This window comes from Petaurus breviceps, unplaced genomic scaffold, assembly GCF_028583685.1.
Source record: "Petaurus breviceps papuanus isolate PSGF00001 unplaced genomic scaffold, PetGlider_PUasm1.0 90775, whole genome shotgun sequence".
Lineage (NCBI taxonomy): Eukaryota > Metazoa > Chordata > Mammalia > Diprotodontia > Petauridae > Petaurus > Petaurus breviceps.
The window spans coordinates 10,033,238-10,046,286 of NW_027187342.1; the positions used below are offsets into that span (position 1 = coordinate 10,033,238).

Consider the following 13,049-nt stretch of genomic DNA (forward strand, 5'->3'; position numbering starts at 1 on the left):
AATCACTTTTGATTAGAGAAATGCAAATTAAAACAACTCTGAGGGACCACCTCCCACTTATCAGATTGACTAATATTAACAAAATGGGAAAATGATAGATGTTAGAGAAGATGTGGGAAAATTGGGGCATTAATGCACTGTTGGTGGAGTTATGTACTGACACAACCTTTTTGGAGAGCAATTTGGAACCATGCCCAAAGGGCAACCAAACTGCATATCCTTTGATCCAGCAATACCACTCCTAGGTCTGTATCCCGAAGAGATCATGAGAAAGGGGAAAGGACCTATGTGAACAAAAATATTTATAGCAGCTCTTTTCATGATGGCAAAATATTGGAAATTGAGGGGATGGCCATCAATTGGGGAATGGCTGAACAAGCTATCATTTGTGAATGTAATGGAATACTATTACACAATAAGAAATTATGAACAGGCAGATTTCAGAAAAACCTTGAAAGACTTGTACAAACTGATGCAAAGTAAAACGAGCAGAATCAGGAAAACATTGTACACCAGTATCAGCAACATTGTGTGGTGATCAGCTATAACTGACTCAGCTCTTCTTAGCAACGCAGTGATCCAAAACAAGTACAAAGGACTCATGAAGGAAAATGCTATCCACATCCAGATAAAGAATTGATGGACTCTTAATGCAGATTGAAGTATATTTTTTTCACTTTAATTTTTTAATTTTTGATCTGTTTCTTCTTTCACAACTGTGACTAATATGGAAATATGTTTTACATGATAGCACATGCATAGCCTGTATCAAATAATCTACCATTTGTAGAAGGTAGGGGGGAGAAAAATTTCGAACTCCAAATCTCTTAAAAATGCTAAAATGCTAACATCTAATTGGGGAAAATACTGGCTTTTTTTTAATGAAAGGGATAAAATCAGTGACCTCTAAGGGCCCTTCTTTAAATCTATTGGTGTTCCTCTATTGAAGCCAACACAACCATCTTTTTTTTTTCCTTTGTCTGCAACAGTACTTGGGAATTCAAGTGACAAATATAGTAGATTTTGTTTTCTGGCTTTGGGCTTTGTACTTGTGTCCCTGTACTTCCAGTACTTCAGCAATCTCAGTTGTCTCTGCTTGTACTAGTTTGAACAGTTCAGTCAATTTTCTCTTCAAATTGGTTATAAAGAGGCATTATTTCACTTAGAAAATTAGAAACAATAAGAAATTGACAATTTTAAATTTCATTGTTGAACATTATAAATGTTATCTATAATTATTTTTAGTTATTTCCATTCTTTGAAGTTGAGGTATTTTTGGAAACTAGCTTAATATGTTGTAGTTACCAAAATGAATGACACCAAGAAATGTGACAGATGTAATAGCGCTTTAAACTTCCAAAAGAAGATTGTTTAACTTTGAGTTTCCATGCTTCACATTCAGATGCAGCCTAGCTAACAGCATGACAACACAATCTGTTTCATGAACTTAAATCAGTTAATAGTGAAGATAAAAGTTTGCGCCCATGTTATTTTGATTCCAGTGGGTTCAAATTTGATCCCATTTGCATAGTTTTGTATTAAATATTTGCTTTACTGCAGTCACTGTCCATTGAATCAGATTCATAGCTGTGTCAGTTGTGGAACTTCAGTTGACAGAGCCACTTAGCATTATCATGAAGGGTGTTCTCAAGATTCAGATGAAACAGGGAAGCCCTGTTGATGGCAGAGTCCTTTGGAAGCTCCCACTCAGAACTAATGTACCAATTGAATCAAGCCCCAGAACCCCCATGGCCTTTCCAGTGAGAATATAGGGTCATCTATCTAAAGCCATATGGGACCTCACATTCAGCCTTTGTGCCTCATTTTACAGATGAGGAAACTGAAGCTTAGGGAGGATAAATAACTTGCCCAAGATTACACAGGTAAGTATCAGAGGCAGGACACAAAACCAGTTACCCTGACTCGCTGAATCTCTACTCTCCTTTGGAGATCCAAGTGGGTCAGATAAAAACATTTATTGAGCACCTTCTGTGTACTAAGTGCTAGGGATATAAAAACAAAGGAACAAGACAGTCAGTCCCTTCTAATTTACATTCACATAGGGGAGGACAAAATATAATAGGGAGCTAAAGAGGGATGTGCCTATCAGGGGACAAGGCAGCTGTTGTGGAGGGTGGTGCATACAGAAAGGGAAGGTGGTGGTGAATTGTGTGTCTGGGGGTTCCTTAGGATGTGTTGATCCCAGGCAAGAATTCACCAATCAATGAGCAGACCTCAGGGCTGTCTTTACTTAAAAATAATCCATTAAAAAATTTCTATAGGAAAAGTTAAGTGGATAAAAAATGCCAGTTGTCCAGGTAGTTATATCATACCTTCACGCTCACCCCCCCCCCAAATAGCCTTAGGTCTTTAAAAAGAGTATATCTTGGCATAATAGGAAGAAATCATATTGGTTTCCTCTTGGTTAATATTTAATACCTGCAGAATCATAAAAGCCTAGAACCAAAGGGAAGGATAAAGTTATCCTTGATAGAGTTGTCATTTTTCATCTCATTGGTCATTTCAGCTTGATTTTGCATTTCAAAAAAAAAGGTATAGTTAGTGGTTAAAGAAAGCTTTATGAAAATAGAGTAAAATTTGAAAAAGAAATTTAAATTGTCTTCTAACATAAAGCAAATGTTTTTTTCTTCAGTTCTTAATACTACATACTACACGTATAATGTTATTTCTGCCATTTCTTGTCTTCTAATTGTTTATTTGACATTTGTTTTAATAGGAAAAGACTCTATAACAGAGTGACAGGCCTTGGTGTTTAAGCTTTTACCAATAGGCTATGTTAGCATATAATTACTTACCACAGACCCTTCATGCAGAGATATTCTATTAAGAAAAAGGTTTGTTGGTTTTGTGGTATAGTCTGGTCTTCACCACACATGAGAATGAATCTACACATTATATTATGAAAATAAGACAATTTGATTCTTGACCCTTTTCACACTGATGAAGCAGTAGCATAGATTTATCAGACTTAAGTAATAACAATATTGTATGTAATGAAATTTTGACTGACTTCAAAACTGGTAGATCTAGAAACATTTATTTTAAAAATTAAAATTATTGGGGTGGTTAGGTGGCTTAGCGAATAGAGCACCAGCCCTGGAGTCAGGAGGACCTGAGTTCAAATCCAGGCTCAGACACTTAACACAAAATTAGCTGTGTGACCTTGGGCAAGTCACTTAACCCCAATTGCCCTCCAAAAAGCAAAAAAAAAAATTAAAATTACTTTTCTATTCCTTTTTCAGTTGTTTTCAATTATGCCTGACCCTTTGTGGCCTCATTAGGGTTTTCTTGGCAAAGATACTGTAATTTTCTTTTGCCATTTTCTTTGCCAGCTCATTTTGCAGATGACAAAATTGAGTTAAGTGACTTGCCTGGGTAACAGCTAGTAAGTAGCTAGGCCAGATTTAAACTTGGAAAGATGTCTTCCTGACTTCGGGCCCACCACTCTATTGAGGCACCTACCTGCCCCATTTTTCTATAGCAATTTAAAATTTACAGAGCCCTCTCCTCAAAATAACTTTATGAAGTAGTTAATTCAGATAATAATCTGAGTTTTAAAGATAGGAAACTGAAGTTCAAAGATATAAATTGGATTGCCCAGAAATAAGTGTCAGCTGAGATTTGAATCTAGGTCTGACTTTGAGATCAGTTTATATTGTTCTGCCCTGTATTACTTTTCACCAAAAATGGGAGAACTTGTTGGATTAGATCTCTTTAGTAACTTTTTTATGGTATGGATAACATAGTAAAATTCCATTATAATACAGGATTAAGTTAAACCACACATCAAATTGTGTGTCCTCTCCCCCAAATCATAATTTTATAAAACTAGCCTTGGTGAAGAGTAATAAGACAAACATCATTGTGAATCAGACACCAGTATAAATTAAGACTACTTTTTAAAAATTTTATTTTTATCTGACAGTGGACAGAAAAATGACTTGTCATGCCACATGATCAGTTGAAAATAAACTCCTAATATAAAGTGGTTTCAAATGTGTCCCCCCTTGAATAATTTTTGTAAAAGTTCTAAATGTAAAGGAAGCAATACTTTTCATAACCATAGGTAATAATGAGAATTGACCGTATCTGTATCTCATTCTGAATGTGCTGAGAAAAATGGATTAGAGAGGGGCGGCTAGGCGGCGCAGTGAATAGAGCACTGGCCCTGGAATCAGGAGGACTGAATTCAAATCCAACCTCAGACCCTTAACATTTACTAGCTGTGTGACCTTGGGCAAGTCACTTAACCCCAATTGCCCTGCCTTCCCCCTCCAAAAAGCAAAAAAAAAAAAAAAAAGATCAGAGGACCTGTTTTTATATGATTCTTATGGCAAGTCAGCTATTATAGGAAAAATTGCCAAAATTTAAAGTGTTAATAAAAATCCATTGAATATGATGAGAGGTAGATAAAATGCCTAAATTTGTATGTCTTTAGAGAAAATGGTTCCAACAGAGCAAATATAAATTAACATCACGGGTTTTTGCTGTCTAAAACTTTCCCTCTGCTTAACGTTTTGTACTAAATGTCTCGCTTTTTTCTACCTACCCACACATTGGTAAAGACGAGTTAGAGAATGACAGAGCAGTACAGTGAATTTGAGAACTTGACTTATTTCAAAACACAATAAACCTTTCTAAGAGTAAGTTTTACTATGTCTCTCAGAACAGGGTTTTTTGCACAAACCCATTTAATGTAAGGTCTGTGACCTTGTGCTTATCACGAGATTTGATGAAAAGAACAACTTATTAATTAGAATTATATTTGTAGTTCAGTTACATATTCAATCAAGATTTATGATGAATGTAGTAACTGAGGAGGTCACTAGGAAATTTAATGTGTAAAGATTAAACATGCTTATAGAAGTTCAAATACAGTTATTCAACATTTAATAAATTACTAATATTTGTATAAAACACTTTGCAAGACTTCTTACTCTCCTTGAGCTTACAATCCAGTAGGGGATGTGACAAACAGCTGTAATACATCAATGTATAAAAAAGGCACAAAGTGCTCTGTGCAGCTGAAGGATGGAGAAAGATCATAATTGCCTTTTGGGTTGATCAGGGAATACTTCGTGGAGGTGGCATTTGAAATGAAATTTAGTAGATCTATAAAGTTTCAGTGGGGGAAAAAAGGGTGGTGAACTCCAGGCATAGGGAATTCAATATGTGAGCAAAGGCATGAAGATGAGAAAAGCATGGGGTACCATTCCAGAGATAACAAATAGTCCAGGAATATTGTTTAGGACTATGAATAGCCAGCTAAGGGAGTTGAAGTTTATTTGATAGGCAACAAGAAATAATTGGAGACTTTCGCAGAGGAGTAACAAGATCATATCTCTGAAAAAGAAAAGCTAATTTAACAGTGTATAAAGGAGGAAGTACTGAAATGGTGAATGTGTGTGTGTGTGTGTGTGTGTGTGTGTGTGTGTGTATCTGGTGGTTGTCCTTTGTTCTTTAAGAGGACCAAATCACTATACTAGAGTCAAGTTACAATGTGTCAGACTGGCTAATCAGACCAATAAGAGCTTGGAATGCTCTACCACAGGTCTGGCACAAATAGTCCATGTGAACATTTGGAGTAGATTCTCTGAATTTGTGCATCTTACATTTTTTTTGAGTGACTTCAATTCTGCTTTGCTCATGGAGCATAGCACCTTCTCTGATGAGGACATGCCAAGCTGGGTGGTCCTGTGCCATTGTCTCCCATGTCACACAATCAGTTCCAAAGTTCTTGAGAGACCATTATATCGCTTTCCCCTACCACCGTGTGAGTTCCCTATAAAATAGTCTTTTTGGCATGCGTACATCTGGCATTCGAACAACATGGCCAACCCATTGGAGTTGCACTTTCTGCAGCAGAATATGAATGCTTGGCTGTTTAGTTCAAGAAAGGACCTCAGTGTCTTCTAAGACAATTCAAATGGAAGTGATTCAGTTTCCTTTCATGGCGCTGGTATACTGTCCAGGTTTCACAGGCATGCAACAAGATCAGCTGTGTGTGGGGGGGGGCATTTTGGAGGACTGGTAAGAAGTTCTTACGGTAGTCCAGTTAGGAGACAATAAATGCCTAAAATAGGCTAGTGGCAGTGGGAATAGAGATCATGAGACAGATTTGAGAGTGCTGAGGTGTGGATTTAGCCAATGATTGGATTATGAGAAGTAAAGGAAAGAGAAGAGCCAAAGGTAACTGAGGTTTCAGATGTGAGGGAAATTAGAAGGACCAGGTTGGGAGTGAAGAAGAGATGTTTGATTTTAAACAGTCTGGTGAAACCTCTGGAATCTTTCTCAGAATATTTCTAAATGCATAAAATAAAATTCATAGAATTGCAAAGGAAACCAATTATATTGAAATACACTTGTCAAAATATTTTTTCAAAACTAAGTTCATGAATCCAAAGTTAACAGATTCTGGTATAGTTGAAACTTGGGTATGAAGGACAGGCTGAGAACAGCCTGGGGGAATTACTAACCTTTAAAGGGTCAATGAAACTGAAATGGAGCTTTTCAGAAGGTCGGGAGAGAAACAGAGGGAGGAACCAAGAAAGAAGAGAGTATCCAGGATGTGGGAGAGGTGGTTGGTAGTGATGTACTAACAGTCAAGAATAACAATTTGATGATTAACAAGTCTCATTGATAACTTCAAGAGAGCAGTTTGAGTAGAGTGATGAAGAGTGGGTCAAGGAAACAAGCATTTTGTTAAGCATCTACTAGATGCCAGACTCTCATTTGAGTCTCTTAACAACCCTGGGAGATAGGTGCTATGATACAGATAAGAAACTGAGGCAAACAGAAATTTGTGATTTACCCAAGTATAAAGTATCTGAGGTGGTATTTGAATTCGGGTCTGCTTCTCCACCTGCTGCCATTATAAGTGATTGAGAAGACAGTAATAGTAAGGAAATGTGTGGATTATGTTGCATCAGGTATCTATAGTTTTGTTTTTTCATAAAGTTTGGTAAAGAAAGGAAGGAGATGGTGCAATGGCTAGAACAAAAGTTTTTGTTTTGGGATTGGGAAATACTGAGTATTTTTATAGGCAAATGGGAAAGAGCCAAGAGAGGAGAGAAATGAAACTGACAATAATAACTGATGTGTGTATAGCACTCTAAGGTTGCAATGTGTTTTACAATATGTGTGTGTATAAAATATCAGAGAGAGGATGATTACTCTAGACATCTTAAACTCAGTTATGTCTAAAACAGAACTCATTATCTTTCCCTCTAAAGCCTCTCCTCCTAACTACCTTATACAATTAGAGGACATCTCTATTCTCCCATTCCCTCAGGCTTGCAACCTAGGAGTCATTCTGGCCTACTCAGTATCTCTCACCTCCCCTTATCCCAGCTGTGGTCAAGGCCTGTTGATTTCACATTTGGAACATCTCTCAGTTATGCCCCCTTCTGTCCTCTGACACTGCCACCACTCTAGTTGAGATCCTGGTCACTTCATGCTTTACTTAATACATTAGCCTACTGGTGGGCATACCTAGTCTCAGGTCTTTCCCCACTTCAGTCTATTCAGCCTCTAAAGTGTTTTTCCTAAAGATCAGGCCTGATCATGTCCCTCAACAAATACTCACTAAATTACAGTGCCTTTTTAAGGCCTCCAGGATCCAATACAAAATGTTCAATTTGATTTTCAAAGTCCTTTAGAACCTAGCCTCCTCCTACCTTTCCAGTCTTTTTACACCTTATCCCTCCCACCATGTACTTTTTGATCCAATAACATTGGTCTCCTGGTCGTTTTTCTTTTGGCTCAGGCATTTTCTCTGGCTGTCACCCATGCCTGAAACACTCTCCTCTACTCAGACTAATGACTTCTTTGGCTTCCTTTAAGTCTCAACTAAAATCCCACTTTCTATAGGAAGCTGTCCCCAGCCCCTCTTAATTCCAGTGCTTCCCCTCTTGTTTCCTTTTTATCCTGTATATAGCTTGCTTTGTATATTTATTTGTTTGTGTGTTGTATCCCCCTTAATTGTAAGTTTCTTGAGGGCAGGGACTGTCTTGCCTCCATTTGTATACCCAGTGCTTGGCACAGTTCCTTGCACATAGCTGATGTTTAGTAGATATGGATGGATGGATGGATGGACGGATGGATGGATGGATGGATGGACAGATGGACGGACGGACGGACGGAAAAAGGCCATGGAAGCAAATGGAGATAGTAAAATTTAGAGTGGTTGGATTGGGCTGTGCCTCCCTCAAGACAGGTCCATGGTAGTTTATCATCAGTATTGGAACAATATGAGATGCTCGGGTCATTCATCAGTTAACCATAGGACATTTACTTAGTCATAGAAGAAGGATATGCAACAAGAATTATGTACTGAGAATACCTCAAACTGAGTCAGCTGAGCTTCCTTGCCTAAGTAGCCTCTGGCTATTATTTTGTACTGAGACCAGGAAGTGATGTCAACAATGTGAGCCTGTAGTTTCTCAGAGTCGATCAAGTCTTATAGATAGTGTCAGTACCTTTTAAGGGAAATCTAGCTTAATTTGCATAAGAGTTTGGTGGAGGCATAGGGACACCTTTTTGAGACAGGAGAAAATAAGATTGAGAGGATGGTACAAAGTTTTGAAAAGTTGAAAAAGCTCATATGGAATCTTCTAGGAAAGACCAGATCATCTGCCAAGGAAGAAGAGAGCAACTTGAGGACTTAAGGAATTTGTTAAGTCATATTCGTCACTCAAATTTTATAGTAATGATTTTTTTTGTATTGATATTTCCTTGTACTAATAAGTATAGTTTGCATTTTTTTAAAATTTATTTTTAATTTTCAACATTCATTTCCACAAGATTTTGAGTTGCAATTTTTTCTCCCCATCTTTCCCCTACCCCCACCCCAAAATAGCAAGCCTACTGAATACCCTTTCCCACAGTCTGTTCTCTCTTATATCCTCCCCCATCACCCCGCTAACTTTCTAGTAGGACAAGATGGATTTCTATACTCCAGTGCCTGTATATCTTATTTCCCAGTTGCATGTAAAAAAACAATTTTTTTTAAACAGTTGTTTTTAAAACTTTGAGTTCCAGATTTTTTCCCTTCTTCCCTCCTCATCTGCCACTGGGAAGATAAGCAATTCAATATAGGTTGTACATGTGTAGTTACCCAAATCCTTTCCATAGTTGCTATATTGTGAAAGACTATATGTAAATAGTTCAACTTTAATAAGTTCCTTATGTTTTCTTTTTCCTGTTTACCTTCTCATGCTTCTCTTGCTTCTTGTATTTGAAAGTCAAATGTTCTGTTCAGCTCTGGTTTTTTCATCAAGAATGCTTGAAAATCCTCTATTTCATTGAATGACCATATTTTCCCCTGTAGCATTATACTCAGTTTTGCTGGTTAGGTGATTCTTTGTTTTAGTCCTAGCTCCTTTGACCTCTGGAATATCATATTCCAAGCCCTTTGATCCCTTAATGTAGAAGCTGCTAGGTCTTGTTATCCTGATTGTGTTTCCACAATACTCAAATTGTTTCTTCCTGACTGCTTGCAGTACTTTCTCCTTGACCAGGGAACTCTGGAATTTGGCTATAATATTCCTAGGAGTTTTCTTTTGGGGATCTTTTTCAAGAGGTGATTGGTGAATTCTTTCCATTTCTGTTTTACCCTCTGGTTCTAGAATATCAGGGAAATTTTGCTTGACAATTTCTTGCAAGATGGTGTCTAGGCTCTTTTTTGATCATGGCTTTCAGATAGTCCAATAATTTTTAAATTATCTCTCCTGGATCTGTTTTCCAGGTTAGTGGTTTTTCCAGTGAGATATTTCACATTGCCTTCTATTTTTTCATTTGTTTGTATCTGTTTTATAGTATGTTGATTTCTCATAAAGTCATTAGCTTCCAGTTGCTTCAGCCTAATTTTGAAGGAATTATTCTCTTCATTGAGTTTTTGGAATTCCTTTTCCATCTGGCAAATACGGCTTTTTAAGGCATTCTTCTCTTCACTGGCTTTTTGGGCTTCTTTTGCTGGTTGAGTTAGTCTATTTTTAAGGTGTTATTTTCTTCAGTGTATTTTTAAATCTCCTTAGCAAGCTGTTGACTCTCTTTTCATGATTTTCTTGCACTATTCTCATTTGTCCTCCCAATTTTTCCTCCACTTCTCTTACTCGATTTTCAAAATCCTTTTTGAGCTGATCCATGGCCTATAACCAGTTCATATTTTTCTTGGAAGCTTTTGATGCAAGAGTTCTGACTTCATTGTCTTCCTCCCACTCCATGCCTTGATCCTCTCTATCCGCAAAAAAAGGATTGTATGGTCTGTTTGTGCTTCCTCTGCTTGCTCATATTGCCAGCCAATTACTTCACTTTTGAGCTCTTTGCCATGGTAGAACTCTGCTTCCAGAATGGAGAGAGCTTTGTCCCAAATCGCTGGGGTTTTTGCAGCTGCTGGAGCTATTAGGAGGGTGCCCTCTCTGCAACCCCCACAAGCTCTGGTACCTGGCCACATGCTCCAGGACTGTCACCCAAGACCTCGATCCAGATCCAAGCAGGTTAAAGCAAGAGTGATTACCCTCTGAATGGTGGCTTGGTTCCCCTATGATCTGCAGGCCAGGAGCTCCTGAGGCAGCCATGTGGCGGGGGCACAGCTGCGGCGCCTTCGCTGCCTCACACCCCAGGGTCAGGGGCCAGACTGCCCTCTTCCATCCTCCCCTGTTCCAACAGAGTTCCACACTGACCTTTACTTTGTCTTTGGCCTTTATGGTTTGAGAAGTCTGGAAACCACCACAGCTGCTGGTGATTCACTCTCCTGAAGTCTGCTCTGGCTGCTGCTGTTTGGGGCTACCTTGGGGCCAGAACCTCGCAGCTCCCAGGGACTGCTCTTGGCTCCCAGCACTCTGCAATAGACCTTTCCTGCCAGCCTGCTGGCTGTCTTCAGCAGATTTGTTTCTTTCTGTCATTTTGTGGGTTCTGTAACTTTAAAATTTGTTTAGAGTTATTCTTTTACAGGTATTGAAAGTGGTTAGAGCCAGAGCCCATGCCGAGTTTGTGCTTCTACTCCACCATCTTGGCTCCGCCTGCATTTTTTTAAACACTAATAAATTTGACATGTTACTTTCACAACTGTCCTGTTTGTGGCTCCTGAACTTCTTTTTCTCTTCTGTGCATTTTTATAAAAGGCTACTGTGACTATCTTTTCTCTACCCCCTCTGAAATCCCCCTCCTTTTTTTTTAAATCCTCCCTTGTAAATGATTATGGTGATGATGATAGTAGTTAGTGTTTATGTAGCACTTTAAGGTTTTCAAAGAGCTCTATAAATATTTCTTTTCATCCTTACTGCAGTTTTGGGAGGTCAGTGCTATTATTAGCCCCATTTTACAGATGAAGCAACTGGAGAAAACAGGTTAAATGATTTGCCCAAGGTCATTCATCTAGCAGTAAGTATCTGAGGCCAGATTTGAACTCAGGGTTTCTTTACTCCAGGTTCCTCACTCTATCTGCTGCACCATACAGTGTAGTCAAGCAAAACACATCAGTAATTTTACTATGCCTGAAAATTTGCCTGATCCTCCAGTCCTCTATTTCTGTCAGATGATAGCATACCTCATCATCATTCCTTTGGAGAAGCATTTGGTCATTGCACTAATCTCAGTTCTTAGGGTTTTCAAAATTGTTTTTCTTGCTGCAAAAAGTTTTTCCCCCTCTCATTAGCTATTTCCTTTCTAATTTTGACTACACTGATTTTATTTGTGTCAAAGCCTTTCAGTGTTAAAATAATCAGAATTGTCCATTTGATATTCTGTGCACCTCCATTGCCATGAGCTCTTATTCATATTTGTGAGCTGTATCTCCTAGTGCAGGCCTACACAATATATGACCATGGGTTGCTTACAGCCCTTGTGCCACTTGTGGCCCACCAAAGGAATTCTAACAGTCCATGAAAAATGTAGAGGATGCAAAATAGACCTGCACAACATACTTCCCACAATCCGTGTTTTGTTCAGGACCTAGTGTGTACCAAGAGAGCAGTGACCAGACCTCTCCCTTCAGTCACACTACCTGAGAAGCACCAAAAACTTCCACACCCCCAGAACTAGCTCTGAAAACAGGAATGCCAAAAAAAAAATCTGAAGCTTAAGACAGAGCCACTTGCTGGGAAGAAAGCTCAGCATTTACATAAATTCCAAATCATGAAAAAGGGTGGGAAATTGAGTAAACAACAAAAAAATAACCTGACCATAAAAAGCTACTTTGGTGACAGGGAAGATAAAGACAAACTCAAGAAAACAATGAAGTCAAAACAGCTACAAACAAAACCTCCAAGAAAATAAAAACTAAATTGGACCCAAGCCCAACAAGAATTCCTAGAAGAGCTAAAAAAAACTATTTTCAAAATCAAATAAGAGTGGCAGAAGAAAAATTAAGTAAAGAAATGAAAGTAGAGGAAGAAAATTATGAAAAGACCATTAACAGCTTGGTAAAAGAGGCACAAAAAGTACTAAAGAAAATAACGTCTTAAAAAGCAGAATTGGTTAAATAGAAAAAGAGGTACAAAAATCTAATGAAGAAAATAAGTCCTTAAAAATTAGAATTGCGCGAGTAGAAGCTAATGACTCCATGAGACACCATGAAACAAGAAAAACAAAGTCTGAAGAATGGAGGGAAAAACCAGAAGAAAAACAACTAACCTGGAAAATAAATCAAGGAGAGATTTTTTTTTTTTTAATTAGAGACATTACACTTTATTGAGTTCTGGAGATGCTAACCCCATTATCCTCCCCTGCTGACCACTGATAGTAAGATGGGAAGAAAAATAAAAGCTGAAAAGATTAAAACAAAAAGTAAGTTCTCATCAGTGACAAGGCCCACTGCATCTGTCTGGGTCAGTATGCTGCTTGGGTGAGGGGGTGGACCCATAGGGTCCAGTGAGTGGTGATTTATACTTGTTCCACAAATCAATAACAAGTTTCATTCTGGAGCACTGAAATGTGTCTACACTGATTGTGCCTTTGGCTTCATAAAGCAGTGGTTGACAGACCACACTTCCTAGTCTGTACCACTGCTGAGGGAGAGGGGTCAGGGG

General features: G+C 38.3%; 1 protein-coding gene across 2 annotated transcripts in view; it reads left to right on the forward strand.

The window, feature by feature from the left end:
• Window positions 1-13,049, forward strand: part of PELI1 (pellino E3 ubiquitin protein ligase 1) — a 71,986-nt gene that overhangs the window by 19,061 nt on the left and 39,876 nt on the right. The window lies entirely within an intron of this gene.